This window comes from Meriones unguiculatus, chromosome 16 (assembly GCF_030254825.1).
Source record: "Meriones unguiculatus strain TT.TT164.6M chromosome 16, Bangor_MerUng_6.1, whole genome shotgun sequence".
Classification (NCBI taxonomy): domain Eukaryota; kingdom Metazoa; phylum Chordata; class Mammalia; order Rodentia; family Muridae; genus Meriones; species Meriones unguiculatus.
The window spans coordinates 55,522,750-55,548,889 of record NC_083363.1 but is presented as its reverse complement, the minus strand read 5'-3'; positions in this window follow the sequence as shown (position 1 = coordinate 55,548,889).

Sequence of the window (26,140 nt, the reverse complement as noted above, 5' to 3'; positions counted from 1 at the left end):
CCACCAACGATGCACGTTTGCAATCTCCAGCCCTTAATCTCAGTAACTAAACATTTCTGCCTTCATAGTGAGTTCTCAGCTCAGATACAATCTCAAAATTTTAGCTTTTAATATCTAATTCTATTGTATCTGATTCTTAATATGTTTTCAGCCCTTGCCCCCCCCCCCCCCAATCCCCTGTAGTTCTAATGTGGGATACTTCTGGTGAGATTGATCCTTATGCTATATGTTTTTTTAATACATTATATTATGTAGTTTGGGGGTTGTACATAGAAATTTTAAGTTATTTATTAGTCTAGTGTATGGATTCATCATGACATCTTTATATGTATGTGCTATTCTTTTTTTCTTTCTTTTTTAAAAAAAGTATTTATTTATTATGTGTATCTTCTGCCTGCATGTACACCTGCATGCCAGAAGAGGGCACCAGATCTCATTATAGATGATTGTGAGTCACCATGTGGTTTCTGGGAATTGAACTCAGGACCTCTGGAAGGGCCACCAGTGCTCTTAACCTCTGAGCCATCTCGCCAGCCCTTTTTCTTATTCATTACTTTTCCTCACTACCCCCTTTTGGCTAATTCCTTTTTCCAGCTAGTTCTCTCCGCCCAAGTTAAATTTTTCTGCCTTTTTTTTAAAAAATTCTTTATTAATTACACTTTATTCACTTTGTATCCCCCCTGTGGTTCCCTTCCTCCTCCCATCCCAATCCCTCCCTTCCTCCACCCTCTGCATGCATGCTCCTCCCCAAGTCCACTGATAGAGGAGGTCTTCTTTTCCTTCCTTCTGATCCAAGTCAATTAGGTCTCATCAGGAGTGGCTGCAGTGTCTTCTTCTGTAGCCTGGTAATGCTGCTCCCCCCTCAGGGGGAGGTAATTATAGAGCAGGCCAATCAGTTCATGTTAGAGACAGTCCCTTTTCCTATTCCAATAGAACCCACTTGGATACTGAACTGCCATGGGCTACATCTGTGCAGGGGTCTTAGTTTATCTCCATGCATAGTCCTTGGTTGGAGTATCAGTCTCAGGAAAGACCACTGTGCTCATATTTTTTGGTTCTGTTGCTCTCCTTGTGGAGTTTCTATCCTCTCTAGATCTTACTGTTTCCCACTTCTTTCATAAGATTCCCTGCACTCTTCCCAAAGGTTGCCCATCAGTCTGAGCATCTGCATTGATAGTCTGCAGGGCAGAGCCTTTCAGAGGTCCTCTGTGTCAGGCTCCTGACTTGATTCCTCTTTTCTCCTTCTTCCATCCTCTTTGCCTTTCTGGATATGAATTGAGCATTTTAGCAAGAGTCCTCCCTCTTGATAAGTTTCTTTAGGTGTACAGATTTTAGTAGGTTTATCCTATATTATATGTCTATATGAGTGAGTATATACCATGTGCATCTTTCTGCTTCTGGGATAGCTCACTCAGGATGATCTTTTTCCAGTTCCCACCATTTACTCACAAATTTTATGATTTCCTTGTTTTTTTTTTTTTTATTGCTGAGTAATATTCCACTGTGTAGATATACCACAATTTGTGCATCCATTCCTCCACTGAGGGGCATCTGGGCTGTTTCCAGCTTCTGGCTATTACAAATAAGGCTACTACAAACATGGTTGAGCAAATGTCCTTCATCTCTGATCTCAAGCTGTACTATAGAGCAACAATACTAAAAACTGCATGATACTGGCATAGAAACCGACTGGTGGATCAATGGAATCGAATAGAAGACCCTGACATAAATCCACACACTTATGGACACCTGATTTTTGACAAAGATGCCAAAACCATTCAATGGAGAGAAGATAGCATCTTCAACAAATGGTGCTGGTCTAACTGGATATCTACATGTGGGAGAAATGCAAATAGATTCATACTTATAACCCTGCACAAAATTAAAGTCCAAGTGGATCAAAGACCTCAACATAAAACCAGACACACTAAACCGCTTAGACGAAAAAGTGGGGAAGAGCCTTGAACTCATTGGCATAGGAGACAACTTCCTGAACAGAACACCAACAGCACCGGTCCTAAGAGCAACAATCAATAAATGGGACCTCATGAAACTGAAAAGCTTCTGTAGAACAAAGGACACTGTTGTCAGAACAAAATGACAGCCTACAGATTGGGAAAGAACCTTCACCAACCCTATATCTGACAGAGGACTAATATGCAGTATATATAAAGAACTAAAGAAGTTAAACAGCAAAAAATCAAGTAATCCAATTTAAAAATGGAGTACAGAGCTAAACAGAGAATTCTCAATAGAGGAATATCGAATGGTAGAGAAACACTTAAAGAAATGCTCAACCTCATTAGCCATCAGGGAAATGCAAATCAAAATGACCCTGAGATTTCACCTTACACCAATCAGAATGGCCAAGATCAAAAACTCAAGTGACAACACATGCTGGAGAGGTTGTGGAGAAAGGGGAACCCTCCTCCACTGCTGGTGGGAATGTAAACTGGTACAACCACTCTGGAAAGCTATCTGGCGCTTTTTCAGACAACTAGGAATAGCGCTTCCTCAAGATCCAGCCATACCACTCCTAGACATATACACAAAAGAGGCTCAAGTACACAGTAAGGACATTCAATTTTTCTGTCTTTTTATCGCTTGTATCCCATCACCTTATTTGTCACTTCCCTTAAGAATTTTTCTTTGTTTCTCACGATCCTCTTTCTAGTTTCAACTTGCTACGCTTTGTTACTATGATTCTGTATTTGAAAGAAAAAATGGCATTTGTTTCTCTTTTTTGGAATCTAGTTTATTTTGTTTAACATAAGGATTTGCATTTGTAAATATTTTCCTTTAAGTCTCATCACCTCATTTTCTTTATGCATCTAGGCAGGTTCAGTGTCTTGCTAATGAAATAGTAAGTTATCAGTGTAGATGTGCAAGAATGGATAATGACCTCGAGTTCTTTGGGTGTGTACCCAAGAGTGGTAATGTGGGGTTATACTATTTTTAGATTTTTGAGGAACCTCCACACTGATTCCCATAGTTGGTGCACAACTTCAAACCCTCACCAATGAACCAGTTTTTCTTTTTCACCATATTTTTTTAATTGAAATATTGTTACATTTAATGATTAAGTTAAAAAAGAAGTTAAGTCTTTTTATCATCTCATTGATTATAAGTTACATCAACTGAAAGCTATATTGTAACAGAGTTAACATATTTTCTTAATTGTGTTAGATTCCATATCCACAAAGTAACATTTCTACTAAATTTTCCCTTTATCAAGAGGTTTCTGACTGAATCTAAGGCCACTCCACACACCATATTCTTAACCAACTTTTGTTATCACTTTTTTTTCGTGATGGTTATTCTGACTGGAGTGAGATAAAATCTCAAAGCAGTTTTAATTTTCATTTGCCTGATTGATAAGGGTCTTGAACACTTTTTCAAGCATTTGTTGAGGATTTTGTATTTCTTCTTTTAAGAATGGTTTATTCAGAGGCTTTGTAGGGTTTTCTAATGTTCAGTTTTTTTTGTTTATATTTATTTTTTTAATTATACTTTATTTACTTTGTATCCCCCCTCTAGTTCCCTCCTTCCTCCCCTCCCAACCCCTCCCTTCCTCTTCCTTCTCCACACACTCCCCTCCCCAAGTCCACTGGTAGGGGAGGGTTTCTTTTTCTTCCTTCTGATCTAGTCTGTTAGGTCTCATCATGAGTGGCTGCATTGTCTTCCTCTGTGGCCTGGTAAGGCTGCTCCCCCCTCAGAGGGAGGTGATCAAAGAGCAGGCCAGTCAGTTCATGTCAGAGATAGTCCCTGTTCCCATTACTATGGAACCCACTTGGACACTGAACTGCCTTATGTTCAATTTTTACAGTTCTTTATACATCTTAGATTTAATGCCTTGACTGATATGTTGGCAAAGATTCTCTCCCATTCTGTAGTCTGCCTCTTCACCCTAGTGATTATTCCCTTTGCTGTGCAGAAGCTTTTGAATTTCATTTAATCCCATTTGTCAGTGCTTGTGATTATTTACTGTGCTATTGGAGCCCTTTGCAGAAAGTCTTTGCCGACACATATGTTTCTCCTTTTAAAAGCATTTCTGCTCCCAGCATTTTATCTGTACACTCATTTTTACCTGTGAACTATTATGTGTCCTCCCAAAAGAACCTTTATACTTTTTTTTTTTAAACTTTTACTCATGCTCTAAGTTAAAGGCCTAAAACAAATGATTTGAAGCTAGGATCTGAGTAGGAGAGACAAAACATGTATTTGTACTTCTGGGTCTGGTTACATCAGTGTTCTTCTTTTCAAGTTACATCCATTTACCTGCAAACTGCACAGTTATTTTTCTCTCCATCTGAATAATATTGCATTGTTTATATGTGCCACATTTTCCTTATTCATTCATCTGTTGGTAGATCTCTAGGCTGATTTCACTTCCTACGAGTTGAGAACAGAGCAGCAATGTACATGAATGTGGAAATACCTTTGTACTAGGTTATAAGGTTCTCTGGAAACATGCCTAGGAGTTGCAGGAGTGGACCTTGTGGTAGGTCTTTTTCTAGTTTGGTTTTACACTTGTTTGTTTTGAGAAACCACCAGACTAACTTCCAAACTGTCTGGAGAAGCAGTGCATAGGTGTTTCCCTTTTACCACACCCAAGCCGTCATTTGCCGTCATTTGTCATTTCCAGATGATGCCATCTCCAGTGAAGGAACATGCAATCTTAAGAGAGTTTTAATCTTCCATGATGACTAAGCACGGTGAGAACTTCTTACAAGTGTTTATCAGCTTTTTGCATTTCATATTTTACATGTTTTCTGTTCAGTTCTGCAAAGTAAATTTTAATTGGCTTATTTTCTTAGTGTTTAGTTTTTGAGTTCTTGCTTTAGCCTAAGCCCTAATCCTCTGCCAGAAGAAAATCTGGCAAAGATTTTTTTTTCATTATGTGTTGGGATCTTCACTTGTTTGACTGATTCCTTCACTATGCAGAAGATTTTAGCTCCCCAAGAACCCATTTGTCAATTGCTGGTCTTATTCTCTCTATTCCCAGAGTCCTGTTTACTTTATCTGTGCCGTTAAGTTGAACTTTTGTTCCCTCCAATATATATTTTTTATATAATTATCAGAAATAAATGTAATCATAGCTGTGAAGACTTATATCTGGGCCCTCAGTTCTATTTCATTTATCTAGATATCTATTATTAGGTCAATATCATGCTGTTTTTATAGTTTTGTAGCAAAGTGAAACATGATGACCCTTCATGCAGTATTACTGTTATTCAGCATTTCTATTGCCATCAATCTTTTGTACCTTAATATGAATTTTGAATTGTCTTTTCAATGTCTGTTAAAAACTGTTTTTAAATTTTTATTGCCATTGAATTGGATTTGGAGATTAGTGTTAGTTAGATGGCCATTTATCACAGGGTTAATTCTTCTGGTCCATGAGCATAGAAAAATTTTTTTCTATCTTCTAGAGTACTTTTCATTCTCTTTCTTTAATGCCTTAAAAAGTTTACGTTTTCTTGGTTAGGCTTATTTCAAGATGATTTGAGTATGTTTGCATGTACATATTGTGAATGGGATTTTTTTCCTCTGATTTCTTTCTCAGTAGGTTTATTATTGTTTTATAGCAAGGCTACTGCTTTTTCTGTGTTAATTTTGTATTTGCTACTTTGCTGAAGATGTTTGTCAACTCCAAGAGCTTTTTATTTTTATGTTTGAGACATTTTTTGGGGTCCTCTTTATGTCCTTCTTCTTTCTTGTTGCTGTAGCTGAGACCTCAAGCATTATATTGAACAGAAGTGGAGAGGAGTGTGGATATCTTTGTCTTGATCTTAGGAAATGCTTTGAGATTTTCTCCAATCAGTGTGATGTTGGCTACAAGTTTGTTATATATTGTTTTTATTGTGTTATAGTATACCCTCTCATTACCTAGTCTCCCTATGACTTTCACCCATGAAGGGACATCAGACTTAAAAGCTTTTTCTCCCCCTATTGAGATAAGTATGTATTTATGTCTTTGAGTCCACTAGTGATAAAACAAGTTCTTTACAGACTTGATATGGGGATTTATTAGATTTGTTTGCATGATACACTCTGGAATGTCCTCCAGTGGCTGTATCACAGTGGAGAGCCTGAGAATCCAGAACTTGCTCTGTCCATAAAGTTAGTTGTTTCTTTAGTGTCCATCTGACATAATCTGCATTGGAAACTGATTCTAACATCAGCCAAAGAATGCAGAAATTTTAGTGACAAGACAGATGAACTTGTCAACCAAAGCTTCTTTTGTTCATCTCTTTTTTTATTTGGCTTGATCAGAAGGATGTGTTATCCACATTTAGAGTAGCACATGGAGCATTCTCCAAGATTGGTTATATATTAGGACACAGAGACCTGATAGGCTAGGGCCAGATGGAAGAGGAGGAGAACCTCCCCTATCAGTTTGACTGGGGCAAGGGCATGGGAAGAGAAGAGAGAGGGAGAGCAGGATTAGGAGGGGTTTAGGGTGGGAGAACTTTCAGCATAACTAAACTAAAATAGATGAAGAAAGATCAAAAGGCAGAAGAAACAGAGACACAAGTAATAGTTTTATGCAGTCACAGCTCTTGGTGTGTGTGGTTCCTTCCTGACTCAGAGATAGTATGGTAGAGGAGAGAACGGTCTTAGAGCATGAGCAGAGAGAGATGGGCAGCAGGGATAGTTTTCTCTTGGTGTCTTCCTTCCAGACGATGCTCTCTGTTTTCACCTCTTGATGGTTTGATCTTCATTTTGTTTGCTGTCATTAAAATTCCACCGTCAGCAAAAGACTGACAAACTTGATCATCCTAGACAACACAAGACTGATAAGGCTCACTGGAAAAAATTACCCTGTTACCTTGAAATTCACTGAAGATGTGAACTAAGGTGTAAATACATGCTAATGAGACAGGAACAAGGGTAAGTACAGGGGATGCTCTAGGGATACGGGGACCTTCCTCACGTCTGTGATATTGTATCAGGAAGTAAATACAGGATGTTAACAAATAGAGGAATACTCTGTGAGGAAAATTTCCCTAGAGTGCCCATGACTTTTACTAAAATGACTTTATTGACATGGATGTACATAGCCTATAACCATTGCTTTCATATGTTCACCAAGTTTCATACATTCTCATCACTTTTCCTCAACCCTACATCTATTAACAACCACTTCTAATTCCTTCTCCTTACTTCCTGGCAACTAATGTACCATGTCTCCATGATTTGCCCATTCTGACCATTTCATCTAACAATGTGAATTCATGCAAATTCATACAATGTGTGGCCTTCTGTGACTGTGCTCTTTTATTTGGCATAAAGATTTTCAGAGCTTATCCATGTTGTAGCATGCATTGGCATTTCATTCCTCTGTTGAAAAATAATTCACCATCACAGAGATACACGATACACTTTATCTTGTTCATTTGTTCTTTTGTTACTGGAAATGGGGATTATTTCTACTTTTGATGTTAGGAAGATCCTGCTGGGGACATACTTGTACTTGTTTTGAGGTGGACATAGCTTTTCATTTCTCCTGCTTATATACTTCAGAGGAAAGCCAAATCCTATGATAGCTGTGTAACCTCCTAAGCAACAGCCAATGTGGCTGTACAATTACACTCTTAACAGTGGTGTGGCAGAGCTCCAAATCCTCCACAAGTGCACCACAGCTTTCTTTTATCTGACCTTTTGAATGCGTCCATTCTGATGAGTGACACATTCAGTTTTGTTTTAGTTCCTCCCCTCTTTTCCCTCCCTCTTTCACTTTAATTTTTTCCTCTCTTTTAAAATTGCATTTCTGTAGATATGTGTGTGCACGAGAATGTGTAATTGAGCGTGTGTGTGTGTGTGTGTGTAAGCATGCCACAGCGCTTGTGAGAATTCAGAGGGCAGCTTGTGGGAGTCATTCCTCTCCTACCATGTGGGTCTCAGGATGTAACTTAGGTTGGTGGGCTTGGTGTTGGTGCAACCACCCATTGCTGTCTTGCTACCTCCTGCTTCCTGCAGCACTCAAGGCTTTGAACACTTTGGGTGTGTACTTTGCTGCGGAGTTATATTCTCAGCCCAGCTATGGTTTTTATTCCTCGGATGGCTAGCCTAATAGCCTACACAACAGTTCTGCATCCTCTTGTCATTAGGGGAATTTGAGGGGGAAGATGGTGGGATGGAAACCATTTAAATGTGATACTCATGTATAGATTTCTCAAAAAAAAAGTTTGTTTAAAAAGAAAATTAAGAAAACATTCACTTTTAGTTTATTTTCATTTATCTACAGATAGAAAGGACTCAAATATAAAACTTTGCTGGGAAATGCTCCCTCCCTCCAGTGCAGTGTTATTTCCTGATGCTTGTTCGGTTCATGTCTGTTTGCAGATACCAGATGCCCTTAAGGACTTTAGGTGAAGTTTGTAGCTTTGGGGAATGTAATTTTTCATCTCTCTCACACACCCACACATACACCCACAAACACAGTTGTATATACATATGTAATATAATTAATATATAATATGTGAAAATGTAATGCTTATCACATTATATGCTTAAGATTTACCGGGAAAATACACAAGGTGTGGGAAGGAGTCTGTGTTCTTTACTGCCTTTTCCTAGGCCAATGTTTAGAACAGTGCCCGACACACACATGTGCCTGATAACTATTTGTTGAGTGGGTAAACAAATGAATTGTGAGCTTCCTCCATCCAGTACATAATAAATCCTAGCTGTTATCAGAAACCAAGATGTAGACTAAGTATTTCAAAATGAATAACTGACCTAAGTCCCTGGATGACCGAGTATGGTAATTATCAGTCTTATTCCACTGAAAACAAGGAGAGAAGAAACTCAGAAATGTATTAATACACTCACGGTCACACAGACAAGACAGACAATTGGAAGAGCTTGGCCGTGTATAGGATGGGCCCATTTGGCTGCCTCCTAAGCCTGTGCCCTGGCTCTTGCTACTGCTCCCTCTTTGCTACTGAGGAATAAATAATCAAAGCCCTGCGCCCTTTCATCACTTCCTGGCAGCCCCAGAACTGCCGAATGCTGCAGTTTAAACAGAAGAACTGTAGGGCTGTGAATGAGATGCTGCTCTGAAGCACAGGGTCCTTTGAAGAGCAGAGAACAGATACTTGGGACCCAGAAAAGGGAGACCTCAACGGCCTGGATTCCAGACCAAAGTCATCAGTTAGTGTCATTGATCCGCCTCGCAAAGAGCAGCTGGTAAAGGGTTTGTTTTAACTTGCCTTTTCTCCCAACACCTCAAAGTTTTGCTCTAAAATAGTTATAGAATAGAGAGACTGTGTAAACCCAATGCAAGCCTTCTGATGTGTTATTTTGAGAAATTATACTAATGGGCTCTTCTGATGGTAATAGCTATTTTCCGGGGATGAGAGGTAGTGGCTTATTTCAGGCTGAAAAGATGGCTTTCCTGAGAGCCAAGCAAGACATCAACAGCAGAGCTCACTCACAGTTTAGAGTCTTTGAGTCATTAGTATGCTAATGGGTCTTTGTAAAAGGGTATAACCAAGAAATGAATATATGAGGGAAATTGGGCCAGATTTCCAAAAGTTAATTGAGCCTACCAGAAAAAGTTTGTTTTTGTGTTGTAGGTGACGATTAATATTTACTATTGATATATCTTCTGGTAATACTGCTGCTAGTCATAAACAGCTGTATACCCAAATCACCACACAGAGACTGGGTTTATTTAATTAACGTAGAACACAATGCTGAGCAATAGTTAGTCCATCCTAAACCTCCAAGCCCTCATAGTTTCCTAACATTTAGATTTCCCACATTATACTTGCTTTTAGTGATATATTAGGTCCAGTCCATCTCTCCATGTCATTCAAAGATCTCTCTCCTGCTCTGTCCTCCCAGCTTCTGCCTCCCACTGCTTCCTGCCCTCTGGCTCCTCCCTCTCTTCCTGCTTCCTTTCCATTGCTCACCGTTGTGGTTGTTTTTATTTTGGCATGTTTACACAAAGTTGAGACAGGTGATGCTTAGAATAAGTATCACAATGCAATGTTCAGATTGAAACCAGAGAGAGGGGGAGAAAAATCAGCATTTGAATGAACAAGGGTAAAGTGTATACATTCCAAAAGAACATTATACCAACATTTTTGTTTTTGTTTTTGTTTTGTTTTGTTTTTTATTTTTTAAGACACAGTTTCTCTGTGTAGCCTGTCTGTACTAGATTCGCTTTGTAGACCAGGCTAGCCATGAACTCATGGAGAACCACCTGCTTCTGCTTCCCACAGTGTTGGGATTACAGGCGTGTGCCACTGCACCTGCCTAGAAAATGAGTTTTTTTTTTAAATTAAAATGTTTTTATTGACTTGATATGTCACACATGAGAAATATATATATATATATATTGGTTTTGATTTGATATTTCTGTGAGATTATTTTATTTTTTTATTTTTTATTTTTTTCAATGCAGTTTATTCAGGAACCTTGAACAATCATCTGACCCTGGGGAAAGTCAGCCCACAGCTTATATAGCCTCTGGGTAGCCAATCCCAGCGTGCCACACGGGCAATGCAGAAAGGTCCACATACATGGAAGCAAGCCAGATCCTCAGCCTTAGCCAAATGTAGAGTTGTTCGTGACAGAGAGCACTCACCATCAGGAAGGTGGAAGGCGGAAACCAGCTCCATCTTTAAGGCGCGGCATTACGCAGCTCTCTATAGTTCCCCTTTTTTGTTTTAGACGCATCAGGCAAGAGTAGAGGTCTGATCTCTGATATTAGAAATAAATTGGGACTTTGTACCAATGTTCATTTAGGTGTCATCCACCCAAAGAGCATCAGACCCGTCTGATACCTTTTTCTCAGAGGCGGGACCTGGGGCATCAACCTGCATGCAATCAGACATGCTCTTCTCTGGGTCGAAAGCGGGTGACCCTGAGTGCAGTGCTTAGCCTCACATCCTGAGCATAACATTTTAGCTTTTTATGGTAGCCAACCATGCTTGGGGAGACTGTCCTGCTTCAATGGCTGTAAAGGCCTGAATGATCATGGCTGCATTACGCTGTTGTGAGACTCTAATCTTGCATATACACCACAGGCAAACCAAGGAGACCAACACCAGAAGGCCTGCTAACGCTCCCATGCCCGCCCATTCCTTCAGATGATTCATGGCTGCAGCAATCCATGGTGATAATCCTATGGCTAGTCCTGCGTCCACTCTGGTAGAATTTACTGTGATAATGGCCACTCTCAGCTGCTCCATCGTAGTATCGAATTCTCCAGTCCAATTACCTAAAATATAGCTAGACAATTGTTTAGACATATTTGCAGCACAGGAAAAATTCTCATGTTGTATGCTAGTGACACAAAGTCCAGCATACTTTCATTGACAGCCACGTTGAGCGATTTGCCATAGGGTATCAATTTGCTCCTGCAGGAGGTCAATCCTCTGATTGAACACCATCAAGCCTCCTTTTAGTTGAGCATTAATTCCTTTTTGTACATCTAAGGCATGAGCGACATTGGCTAAAAGATTATTCAGGGTCTGAGCAGTCTGCACAGTATGACTCATGGCTAATGAAATATTTTTGCATCATTTCTACATCTCCTCTCCTTTTCCACTCCTCCCATATCCAACATTGCTCTAAATTCATGACCTCCTCTTCTATAATTGTTATTGTTGTGTACACATCTATGAGTGTACGTATACACAGACACATATCTTAAAACCTAGTCCATTTGCTGTTACTCTTTTGTATACGTGCTTAGGGTGAGCACTGGGGACCAACTCACCTATCAGGAGGCTTGTCCCTAGAGAAAATGGATCCTCCCTCCCTCGGCAGCCATTGCTTGCCTGTAGCTCTTCATCTATGAGTGGGGCCTTGTGAAATATCCCCCATCCATGCTGCATGTTGACTGGTATGGTCATTGCACAGGTGCTTTTTAGGCAACCATAGTGATGAGAATTCATGGATGCAACTCCTTCGTCATGTCTGGAAGATGCAGTTTAACAGCAGGCATCCTGGTCCTATGGCCTTTACGATCTTTCCATCCTCTTTGTCTCACTGTTGTCTGAGCCTTAGGTGTAATAGGGCTTATACTGCAGATGCAGCAGTTTGGGGTGGGTACCCCACAGTCATTTATTGTCTGCATTTTGACCAGTTGTGGATCTCTGTAATAGTCGAAAAACAATAACAACAACAAAGAAGCTTCTTGATGAAGAATGAGATCTACATTTGTCCATGGGTATAAAGATAAATATTTAGAATCTACACTTATTTAGAAAAATGCCAGTATTAGCTGTTCCTCTACACCTTGTCAGTAATGGGTAGTTGCTAATTTCATAGTACCAGGCATAAATGAGTTCCTTTCTACTGAATGGGCCTTATGTTGATTTAAACAGCCACAGACTCTAAAGTGGGTATTCAAATGTGTGAGCCTGTGGGGGAAACTTCTCATTGAAACCACCACACCATCCATTCCCATGCTATCTATAGTGTACAGACCTCATGGCCCTTGCTGTTTTTAATAGTGTATCTTTTCACTTCTTTTGTAATTAGATTCATGAGTATCTGAGGGTTATTACTCTTGCTTGAGAAATAGCTTAGTAGTTTCATTCTAATTGCATTTTTATTCTGTATAGGTTTCCATGTAGTTGTAAACTCGGTAAAAATAACCAACATTTTCACTCATTCCTGTTATTAAAATATTAACTATTTTATTTGGGAAAATATTATTGTTGAAAACATTAATTTCAGTGCATTCAAAAGAATTTTTGTTTGTACTTAGATCTGAGCAAAGGACTATTTACCTTCCTTTACATTTCTCATTCATTGTCTTAGCCTCAATATTATATTTTAGGATGTATGCCCTATGTATGTAGGGCATACATACATATTAGGATGTATGCCAGATGTGGTTCTGTCTTTGAAAACAACACACTTAGTTGAAAATATTTCTGTATGCTTATGTTTTATTTAAAAACGCACATTTGCTGCATTCGGTAGGCTTCTGATGTAGGAGCCGAGCCACCCGGAGTTACAAGGCACTTCACGTAGGAATTATAACTTCAGCAGTTGTGGGAGAAGCTGAGAAGTCAGGACCAAAGGGGTGAATGGAGGGTCAGAAGAAACAAAAACCACCAAACACCAGCTAGTAACTGTGAAGCCTCAAGGACACCCAGCTGCCAAAATAAGTTGGTGGAGACAGGTTCTTGAGGGCTCTGTTGGGAGCCAGGGCTCTGGGGGCACATGTGTCCATGCGTCCACTACCATCCTAGACTGCCTTAGGCTGCCATTGAGAGGCATGGAGAGGAAGTGGAGGCCAGCCAGGACTTACGGGAATCCATTGCTCACTCTGTCAGCCTGTCCCTAGAGCCTCCACAGTGACCTTCAGAGACTTGGGGATCATTCTTTAATTCTGCTTCTCTGTGCCAATTCTGTCCTAGAAAAATAAAAGGAAGGGGATTTTAGGAGTGTGTTCCATTTTTAGTTCTAAATTTGCCTTTACCATGATTAATTGAGAGTTAAAACCAGTGTAGTGTTGGGCAAAAGCCGGTTATATTGAGAAAATGTTGATGTTAATAACCAATTTATTGTGCTAATATGAATACATTCCAACTTAACTAACTGCGTAAAGTAGTTTGATGTAAAGCAGTAAAGTAAGAACAATGAGTCAAAACCAAGTCAACCAGAGTTTAAGATCTATCATCACCAATTTCTACTTGGACTATGAAAAAGATGCTCTTTGGGTGGATGACACCTAAATGAACATCAGTACAAAGTCCCAATTTATTTCTAATATCAGAGATCAGACCTCTACTCTTGCCTGATGCGTCTAAAACAAAAAGGGGGAACTGTAGAGAGCTGCGGAATGCTATGCCTTAAAGATGGAGCTGGTTTCCGCCTTCCACCTTCCCGATGGTGAGTGCTCTCTGTCAGGAACAATTCCACATTTGGCTAAGGCTGAGGATCTGGCTTGCTTCCATGTATGTGGACCTATCTGCATTGCCCACGTGGCACGCCTGGGTTGGCTACCCAGAGGCTATTTAAGCTGTGGGCTGGCTTTCCCCAGGGTCCGAGGATTGTTCAAGGTTCCTGAATAAACTGCATTGAAAAAAAAAAAAAGAAAAGAATTGCTGAAATGTTAGTTACTTCATCCGTGACACAGAGATGCTAATGCTTATTTATAACCTGGAGTTGATGAAAGAATCAATCTTTGCTGGCAAAATGGCTCAGTGGGTACTAGAGCTTCCCATCGAGACTAAAGATGTGTGCTTAATTCAATTGGCCTTTGATCTCCAGATAGAAGGTGTAACATATAAACACAAATTCAGAGTCACACCTGCTATTAAATAAATGTAATTTAAAAATTCTAAAAAAGACATATCTTTTATTTAAAAATTGGAATGTATATCTATTTAACTATATTGTTATATATATATCAATATGCATATATATATATATATATATATTGATCTTGCTTCTTGAGTGACGAAATCACAGTCACACCTGGACTGTTGTTGTGTATACATTTGTGTATCTTTTATTGCCTGAACCCAAACCCATCTAATCCCACAGAGGAAATCAAAGAGACAGCAATCAGCCTGGATGAGCATTCTTCTTCATCACACAATTCTGCCTCCCACTGTCTTAAATCTTTGGATGGTTATTCTTTTTGACTTTGGATTTTACAAAATATGTGTGCTTGCTTTATCATGAGCTTCATGAATTCTGCATTTTCCATGTAAACCGTAATTCTTCATTTCACATAAACTATTGATTCATTCTTCAAAATATTACAGTTTATTATTTAACCAATGCCAAACATACATATAAGCATGCATACACACATATAAGCATCTTTTATCTCTATTGCATTTCTAATTGACACATTCCATCAGTTTCAATGATTTTGGCCACAGGAAATATAAGGCCTTATATAAAGACAATGTTTGGTTTTGAGCTTCATTAGATTCTCTGCTGTTTTATTTTTCTTTTATTTTAACTGATAAGTTTTCTGAAGGCAGCTCCTATTACATTTACTATCTATGTAATCAAATGACATACAGTTTGCTTGGTTGTTATTCAGTTTAGTAAAGTGAAATAAAAAGTGTCTCATACCACAATGAGTTGACATCTAATTTATAAAATCAACTTGATGGTTTTTAAAAACACATTTTCTTGATAATGAATACTAGTAATAATCTGTTATGGTGTGGAGTTAATAGGGAGATATAAAGAACAAAATAAAAAATTACCTGTAATCTCCTTGTGCAGAGAAAACTGCTGTTAATATTTTGAGGTTTCTAAAAGTTCCTTTCCTCTGTTTTCATGTAAAATTGATTACATGACATGTATGTTAATACGCAGGCACACCAATACATTTTATCTCATTAAGTTAGGCAGCCCACTCCATGTTGGGTCATATGATTATTCCATATAAATGACTGTTTTATTAGCTGTGTGATTATTCCATAGGTCAAGCTCTTGTCACAGTGCCTGGAACACAGCGAACATTTAGGTGGTGACTGTTGCTACTGCCTGTGGATATAAATATTTATACATTAGAATAACTGTTGTTAAAAGGCATAGAGTTATAGACATTTAAAAATATTTATTTATCTTTGTGTGCGTTGGTGTTTTGCGAGAATGTATGTCTGTGTGAAGGTGTCAGATCCTCTGGAACTGGACTGACAGACAGTTGTGAGCTGCCATGTGGGTGCTGAGAACGGAATTCAGGTCCTCTGGAAGAACAGCCAGGGCTCCTGACTACTGAGCCACCTCTCCAGACCCAAACTGTAGACATTATAATTTAGCCAAATTTTCATCTTTCAAAAAGAAAGAAAAAAAAGAACAAATATTCTTAGACATTCTATTCTTTTTTTTTTTTTTTTTCCTGAGGAGCAACTGTCCATTATCCTTTCACGTATCGGAAGGATATCTGTGTTCTTTGGTGCTAGCAGTAGTGTGGGCTAAATGCCCTGGGAGATCTGCATTTCCCAAATAATCGTGTGCCTACCCATTTCTCCTCGCACATCTTAACTTTAATCTCGTATATCTTTCATCAAGCTAGAGTATATATCTCTGCTGGAAGATTTGATTTTCAATATTAATCATCTTAACTTAATAATAGTATTTTAAATGTGACTTTGAGTAAATTTAACATCATGGATGCTCCTGGTGGCACAGTGGTTTCCTTCGGGTCCTGGGGATTGAACCCAGGGCCTCGTGCATGTGGGGTGAGTGCTGTGCCACTGAGCTAGAGCCCCACAGCTCCTGTAAGGTTTTATATTTAACTGATTTTAATCATTCTTTTCTGCTTTGTTAATCGGGAGCATTTGTGTCACTCACATTGATGGAGCTGTTGTCACTTAGGATTTCCTTTTCTTTGCTCTTGCTATTGATTCCCAGTTAATAAAGTTTTCATTAATCCATGTGTTTGTAGGCTTTTCTCCTTCAGTGATCCAGAGGCAAACTATAAATTTGTCTACTTTTTGAAGACAATTTTTCTGTACATTTCTAGTCATTATCTTCTTAAGATGCATAACGCCTTCTTGATCTCCCTTTATGCTACTTTTAGTGTGGGCCCAAAATAGCCCTAAATTCTTCCTCTTTATTAGTTCTATTTTGGGTTTTAGGCCAAATGCCACACTGGTGGTTAAATAAATAATTGATATACTTCATTGTTTTTAGGTACAGTGGGTCTTTATTGACAACAACAAAATTAAGATTTTTACCAAGCATCTTTTCTGAACCTCAAGAACTCAGGAAAGAGTCTGGTCCACACGTCTGTACACAAAATACAACATCACAACATACTAGATTCCCATGGGACATAACTAATGAAACAGAAAGCTGATTTCTCTTTCTCCAAAAGTTTTAGAAAATTTTCATTTCTGTAGAACTGCTTTTGTACAGTGAAGGACACTAAAATTTTCTCCCACTGCTGGGACTGGAGAAATGGTTCATTTGTTAGGAGCACGTAACAAGCTTGCAGAGGACCTGAGTTCAGTTCCCAGCACTCACTTCTGGCAGCTCATAACCACATGTAACTCCAGATCCAAAGGACCATCACACTCTTATGACCTCCACGGGCATCTGTACACAAAAACAGAATGCATATAAACACATATAAAAATGTGTATTTTCCCCCCTGAGTTTTCTTTGTTTCATAAAAGGCAAAGTGACTTTGCTTACTCTAGGCACCCAACAACTACTGATTAAAATACAAAGCCTACATCTTACTGACCCAATCCCGTACCTCTCTTGCTACTTATGAGATTTCCACTCCATTGTATAATCATGTTTACCATTATTTTTTTGTTGTCTATCATTACTTGACTCCAACGATCACCATCATAAGCTGCTTTAAATGTTGGCTCAAATACTTTGATACCATTTTCATCCACTGACTTTAGCTGTTCAAGGAAGCGTACCCTGACAGCTATTTCCTGAAACTAGTTCTAAAGAGATGGTAATGGACAAACGGGGCCAAATGGGACAGGGAACAGTGTAAGTACACAGCTGTTCCATGCACTGGACAGAGATGAGTTGGAGAAAGTTCAGCAGCAGAAAAATCAGCAAATGTTATCAAGAAAACAGTCCTAATATAATAGTTTATAAGATAATGAAAAAGGTGAGACAGACTCAAGGTTGAATGCACATAACATTCAACAGTGAACCTCACACAGCACCCCCAAAACCCAGCCCTGGGAAGGTTAGAACAGGAGGTTCTCTGCCTGTTAGAATCAGTCAAGCCTTCAGTTCAAAGAAATCTTTTCATGTCCAGGAATCTGCTTCTGTTGTTGGCCACATACCATGCCCTATTTGTTAGAAAATATCCCAGTAGGAGATGGATGAGAGTCTACATTTTTAAGCCACAAAGGTTGGTAGGGATTGGGCTCCATGCTGCCTCAGAGAAAACAAAGGCCCCCATGGCTCTGCTTCCAGCAGCAATGTCAGCGGTGGCCGTGGAAAGCACTTTCTACACCACTGTGGCATCCCCAGATCTCCTCCAGGTGTATCTGTCCCACCAAACCCAAACCGTATTTGGAACTTTAGATAAAAATTTTCTATTTCATCACCTGTAGAACTCTTATCTGGAGGAGGATAGAATGCAAACCAAGAGCCAAATCTCCTAGCAACCACACTAGTAACTAAAGCTAAGGATGCTGAGGGTGAATCTCCCAGAAAGGAGTGGACTACAGACGGCCTTTCTCAATCCTGAGACCTAGTGTGGGTGGTCTATCAACCAAGGCTGGAAAAGAAGAATGGTATGCTCTGCATGGCTCCTCCACCAAGGAACTAAAAAAAAAAAGACTCTCTCAACCATTAATTAATTAACGACTATTATGAGGGTGGCCTCTGAGCATCTCCTCCAAGCACCTGCTAACTGCCCAGACATCTTGGTAAAGGGCAGGGCCAGGCTCTTGTGTCTTTCCCCCAGCAACTATCAGCTGTATATAAATTCTTGAAGGGTGTGGCTTCATGAGCTGCTCCTTACCTCCATGACAGAATGTTAGTGGGCTAAATCTTTCCTTTAATCACAGCTGCTGACAGGTCAAGAGGACATTGTTCCAGTCCCACAGCAGCTATTTGTGGAGTTCTTTTACTTTTCTGATTTGGTTTATTCCTAAGCACTTCATTTTTATTTGAAGCAATGTCTTCCCTATGATTCTCCTCTCAACACAAATGGACAAAAAGAACAAATGCTATGCTTTCCATATAAATTGGCACAGGATAAATATAAATATTACCATTTCACAAGGAAGGAACCGGATCAGAGCAAGGAAATTAGACCAAAGAGAGATGGAGTTCCAGCAGAGGAAACATCAAACCCTGGAGCTCCAAGTCTGATCTCTAGGGATCATGATAGCATTACTTGGACTCCAAAGGCTCTGAACATCTCTGCCTTTCCAGGACTGCTACCTACAGCACATGTGACTTTATGATTGCTCAACCAACTGTGGAGCAAAAAAAACTATCCAGAAAGAATTGTATCCAGACTGCAGATAAATAAACTTATTTGTCATTGTTCCCTCTATAGATACAGTATAACAAGCCAAATGGGTCACAAGGCCTTTTGGTTTCCTAGTACATTTAAGGTTATGTTCACTCTAGCCTCTAAAATATACACAGACCTTTTGTCTTAAATGTAAGCACCCTAATTACAAGTATTGTTAGAAAAGGTGTTGGAAAAAATGGCACTGATAGACTTCCTTGGTGAGAAATCAAAGGTTAGGTATGTGGGATCTGCTTGCTTAAAGTACTTTGGGGTGTCTTTCCAGGCCTAAGAGCTGAGGGTCTGATACCTGATTTCTGAGAGCTGTAACACCAGAAGGAGCTAGCTAGCATCCTGACATAAAGCACTAGAAAGAGGTATCATTGGCTAGAACCTGCTGCTGCTGTTGCTGCTGCTTCTGCTTCTGCTAGCTGCCACCAAGAGCCAAAGCTCTCTGCTCCATGGCAGTCAAATCTCAGAAGCACTCACTGGAGCCCCCTGGGCTGTAAGTCTGACATCCGGAGCTATAAGGTTTAACTTTTAGTTTTCAGGGCTCAGAGACATCAGCAGTTGAGCCTGCTGGTCTATAGGCGATTAGTATTCTAGGACTTGGACCTTGCCTGTGCTTAAGAAGCTGTCCTTACTCATTCCTGATTTCCATGTAAACAGATGAAAAGAATTTCAGCCAGCAGATAAGTAATCAGGGGAGACTATTTCTGTGGAAGCCTGTTGACATTTCTGGATTGAAAGCCCATGAAATCATGAGGGGGCTTTCCTTAAAGCAGAAGCACGAAGGCTTCCCTGCTTTCTCACTAGTCCACATTCAGATGCCAGTACTTTCTCCAAATTACTGCTTAAGTATTCTTACCAGTACACAATTCTAGTGGCATCTGTTCCAGGTAACCAGATCTCAGTTATTGATTCCCCCTGGAGGCATCTGTCACTTTATGTTTGTGGAGGGAATTGATCTGTAGCCTCAGTTCTCTGATAGGTCTAAGAAAAGTTATTGATTTCTTTGTTTGTTTTGTTTTGTTTTTTTTTTCTTACTGTAAGGATGGTAATAAAAGCTTTCAATAGCTTTCATGTCAGAACTGAAATTAGAAGTTGTTTTGATGGAGTCTTTCTGAAGTCATCTTGCCAATGTTTCTATGGTATTCTAAATTTTCCTGCTGGTTTTGCCAGGTGAATAAACAGGAGATCCAGCTGACTGTTCTAATATAACTCTGTGTTCACTGTTTGCATTCCATAGGAACTAAAGGCTGAACACAACAGTATAGTGCTTTGATATTTTTTCTAACATTTGGAAAATATAAATATCTTAAAGCTTTCCATTTGAGGTTTCTTATGGATCTCTAGAAATCTTCACATTTCACAATAGTATTTACACATAAACATATTATATATAATATGTGATACATATATATATATATATATAGAGAGAGAGAGAGAGAGAGAGCACGAGAGAGATCATATTATGTGGTGTCTTAGGATTTCAACCTCTCGCCAACTTTGAGAACTTATTTTTAGCTGATGCAAAAATACTTATGCCAAGTAAATTATCTTAAGTAGGATTTTCTTCCAGTAACAGATTTATGATAACCATATCTTTTAACTCCATAGATAACGTTATCAAAATAGTTTTAATCTTTGACTCTTCAAAAATGCATATTTTACAATCTACTGTGCTACAAGAATAACATTATCTATGTCCAAATATTTAACAGCTGTGTTTCAAAAGGAAATAAAAACCAAAAAATGACATATGCTTGCTTAAGTACTAATTATTTGAGCATCCAAAAATAAAGATGTAAAAATTATTAATACCAATTCAATAAAATTTTAATCTCAGTAATAACTTTGCCTTGAACAATGATTGCTTTTCTGATGACTCCCTTATCTCCACCCCACTCTCATATACAGAGGCTCTATCAGCTAGATGTGTACCCTATGATTCTCCTCCAGAAGATAGTTGCTTTGAGTGCACAAAGTGGAGGAAATTGTATTTTTAAAATAGATTTAGAATTCTGACTGAGAAAACTTTTAACCTTGTATGTCTGTCACTTGTCTTAAATTTGAAAGTTGGTAGCTGTCATCTGCTTTCTTCATGTTGAATCAGAGAAGGCTGTTCAGCCAGCTAGTAGACAACCGAGAAAGACACATGTATAAAACCACACAGCCTTAATGGGTACAAAGAATTAGTAAGGGTTTTAGTATGATTCCATGACTACCTGGAGCTTGGAGTGATATTTGTTTTGTTTTCCTTATAGTGAAATTCTTTTTGCTGTCTATGTTGTTTATAAGCATATGGCTTATAGCCATAACTTATTTAAGACATGTTAAGATGGATTTTTATAGAAAGGAAAGTCTGCAGATATTTTGAACATTAATGTTTAGAATTTCCTACATACACAGTCATACCTAGTTTATACTAATTATGAAGTCACTGGTTTTGTTGAATAGTGATGTAAGATGATTCTGTATTATTTCATAAAGCTTCCATTGAATGTTATAAGATTGAGAAATAGAAAACTGATTTGATTTCATTAGCACAATGCTTATACATACTTCTTATTTAAAAAGCTTTGTTATAATTTTCTCAGTTAATAGATTGCCCATATCTTACTTTTTACTAACACGAAAATTATTAGTTCTACCCAGATGAACTTCCTTGTTGTTCAAATCTTTGGACTTTCTGGCTCAACTGTCCCAAAAGAAAGGGGCATTCATTAAGCAGTCAGATATACGGTTATGGTTACAGTCTTTGGAAAAGAATAAAAGAATTACGTGAAAGATGGGTGGATGAACCAATCATTGCTACAAAGAAGTCTCCCCCTCACCCCCAGAGGGTACTCACAGCTTTCTACTGATTTATGTTTATTAATTCTTAGCATTTTTGAAGTTCAGCCTTCTCCATAGAACAATCTTTTAGGCCTGTAGGAGTGTCAAACAGAGAGCTGGAGGATACTGACAAAGTGTGTGACGCTTGTTCAGGGTATGGTTGGATAGTCAAAGTGTGATGCAAGCATATAATTGCAATACTACTCCTCCAGCTTTAGCATAAAAAATCCCACTCAAAAGATATTAACAGATAGTTCCCTTTTGAATATGTCTATATGATTGCATATATATGGAGAGTGACACTCACAAAAAGATTTAGCAATGACTAGATGTAAAGGAGATGCAAATTAAAATTAAAAGGTATCATAACGCTTACACAAAGATTAAAAATTAAAAAGACTGACCACACCAAATATTACCAAGAATAAAGAAATGGAAGTTCATGCAGTCTGGTATAACATAAAGATTTGGTGATGTGGTGGTTAATTGTAGGCATGCACTTGTCTGGGCTGCTGGAAGAGATCACTTTTGACTGAGCTAAGAAGTCTGCCCTTAGCCATATGCCCTCTCTCTGCCCCCTCTATCTTTTCTCTCCTCTCTTTTTGTCATCTCCACCTCTCTCCTCCTCTTTCTCCCTCCTCCTTTCTCTTGTCTCTCTCTCCTTCCTTTTCTTCTTCCCTTCTTCTTTCTCCATCCTCCTCACCTGGGATTTCTATCTTTCCTTAGATTCCCTGTTCCTTTTCTGACTTCAGATCCAGTATTCAAACCAGCTGCTCCCCCAACTTTGCCCACTAATATACACTCTGGCTTTCTGGCTTCTGGTCTCAGACTGTAAGATATACTATATAATGTCTTCCCTGGCTTCAGACATTGTGCTTGGACTGAATGACATCACTGGCTTTCCTGGTTTTCTAGTCTACAGACAGCTGATGGTAAGACTGACCACTTGGCTACAATCATCATGAATTAATAGTGTGCCACCCCTGACTAATTCCAATGCACGGTCACTTTTTAGTGACCTACTAAATCTTTTTGCATCTTCACGTGCATATATATATACATATATACATACATATATTATGTGTATGTGTACATATAGGTATACATTAGGTAGAAAGTGCTTCAATTGGATGTATAAAAGTGACTGACAGGTTTATGAACAAAATAATTTTTGAGAATATCCTTCACACTCACTTAATACCACCACATTTGCAGAGGCCATATGGTGAGATTATGTATATGTGTGTGTGTACATATGTATATATGTACATGTATGTTCAAAGGGGAACTACTTGTTAAGATCTTTTGACTGGGATTTATTTTTACACTAAAGTTGTAGGCGTAGTATTGAAAAAGTAATAATTTGCTAAATACCTGCTATGTGGTCCAGCTATGTCACTTCTTGGTATTTCTGGAGGCATCACGACAGCATATGTCCACTACCAGACTCAATCATGATGCCGATCGTGGCTTTATAACAGCTGCCCCAAGCTAGAACATTAACAGGTAAACGTGTACACAGTGCCATGTCTGCATGCTAGCATATTACCCAGCACAACTAAAAGAAACTTCACTACTCATAGGTTCCTGAGAAATAGACAGGCTTCCAGAGTTAGGAGAGTGCAAATATTACATATTCTGGGATGATGGCCCTATAAAATTCTATAAAGTACCATCAAATTCACAGCTAGAGAAACAAGCTGATCAATGTATGTTTGAGAATAAGTAGGAAAGGATTGTGTGAGGAAGTTGCTCGAACAGGACTAAAGGACCATAAAAAAGTAAAGTGTGTGTGGTGTGCATTCTGTTTTTGTAAGAAAAAGGACTTGATAACTTTTCCTTTAAAAACTCTATTTTGATACTTCTTTGACTCCCCCCCCGCAACCCCCAAGTTAGCAGCTTTATTAATGAACGAGGCACTTGGGAGTATAAGTTTGCCTGTCCTTGAAGATCTTGTGGATCTGCTTTACACCATATGGGCCTCTGCAGATGTGGTGGTATCAAGCGTGTGTGAAGGATTTTTCTTAAAATTATTTGGTTCATAAACCTGTCAGTTGCTTTCATACGTCCAGTTGAAGTATTTTCTACCTAAAATGTGGCAATTTGCAGAACCGCCTCTGCTTTATTCACATCACATTTCCCTATAAAGCAGCAGGTTTTCGATATGGCATTTGACACCCCCATGGTATTTAGAAAAAAAAAAAACAAAAAACAACAACAACAAAAAAAAACAATATCCAATCTGGCACAGGCTAGACTCTGTGAGAGGGCAGACTGGAGGGATCGCTCAAGCAGCCGTGACTTCCACAACTAAATGAAGTGTCATCTTAAGGAGTCTGCTGTTAATGCAATTTAAATTACTCACCTGAAATTAATATTCTGCTGAGGGAAATAAAGCAATTTAAAAGACCACATAATTTCCGATCACTTTAATGACATTATGCGGTCATGGACGTCTCCCTTATCTAATATAGTAACACTCCAGTTTCTCTGAACACTAAACACATTTTTTTCCATTTTAATTACTTGGCTTCTGGAGGAAAAAAAAAAGATCTAGTCATTCCCTGCAGATGGTTACCTACTCGAAATTTATGCTTTGCTTCATTACAATTAGGTAAACATGACCTTGACATACTTATTATCAAACCTAATATTCATTCCTACGGAAGAGACTGCTTCCTATCTGGAGAGTTCTCCCAGCCCCTCAAGCCCATAGAGGCCAATTTTGTTTCTCTTCTTCCTTACGGCTAGAAGCAGAGAACTCCCACTACCTTTCTCTTCTCATTTCGAATATGGAAATGCTGAAGGGAAATAACAGTTTTCATAACTGCCCAGTTGTCTTGGAAAGACAAACGATCCCACTAGATCATTTTTTTTTTGAGCGGGGGGGAGGGTTCTTTGTTTGGAAGTTCAGTAGATGAGACTAAGAGAGGACAAATGTGATGACTGTCATTAACACACAGGAATTAGAATCTATTTTTTTTAATAGAAGAGCCGTTATTTCAGGGTTGGCTTGAAAAAGAAAAGCAAAGAGAGGTAAACATAGTACTTCTGGTAAGTATCTCCATTTTTTGGACAATTGCTGTGTCCAAATAGAAATTTCACCTTGAACATGTATAATTAATGTATAATTAACATGTATAATTAATGTTACTTTCCTTTATTTATGTATTTACATGGGTGCTGTAGATTGAACCCAGGGCTTGGTGAATGCGGACAGTGTCCCTGGACCTAGTTCTTGTTTTTATGAGACAGAACCTCACCCTATAGCCATGGTTGGCCTAAAGTTCAAAAAACCCAGGCTGGATATGTAGTGGTGGCTGTCTTGACTGAGCTTCCAAAAGGCATGGATTTTGGATATAAACTATCATGCCTGACAATATTTTAATAAAAACATTAGCTTACCTGATATTGAATCTTTTGATGACTCTCCTTGTCACTTATCGTGAAGTTCATACATTTTACCCAGCACTCAAGTCTCTGTAAGATGTATGTTAATGAGGATCCACAGGAAAGCCTTGTGATGCTAATCACCTGTGGATGAACCATGCATCCCTTTAGCAAATTGTTTAAACAGTTAAAAAAAAAAACTTAAACTCCCAGATATTTTAAATAGCGTGTCACAAACAAAATAAGCGTTGACTATTGATATTGATATATTGACAAGCTGCTGATCAAGAGTAGGTTGTTACTTTTGTGGAAGTAAAAAAATAATAATAGTGTAAATGTGAGCTGAATAAGGACAATAATAGACTTACTAAAGTAGACCAGGGAAAGACCAGTAGACTTCAACCCTACACAGTGTTTCAGGCAACTCAGCATGTCGAGAGTGGGAGAAATACTCTTTCCCAGGGAAGAGTGCTGGGGACCGGCTCCAGAGGTCAGGGCTTGAGAAGGGTGGATGTAGCTATGCAGCCGGCGATGTAAAGCTGCGCCAGACAGCACCTTGAATCTTTTTCTGAGCTTCAGGAAAGAATCATCTGCTGCTGCACCCAGGAGGCAGTTCACAGGACAGACTGACTTCCCAGGGCCGCTGAGTTTAGTTTTTATTTCTTACCACAATGATTACATCATCAATCTCTATTTGCATTTCAAAGGTATCTAATATGTGACTACTTTCCAGATATGAAACAAAACATCCTTGAAAAATCATAATCATAAAATGTTATGATCACAAATGCTGGGGCAAGTAGATAAAATGTAACTAAGCGGGGGAGGAGAGGCTTTTGATTTCTCTTTATGGTGCCATTGCCAAACAATACAAAATCTAAAAAGACTAATTCTTAGCTTATTATAAGCAAAGCTAAAGTTCTTAACAAGTTATACTATAATTCACTTTAAATCTTTCTATATATC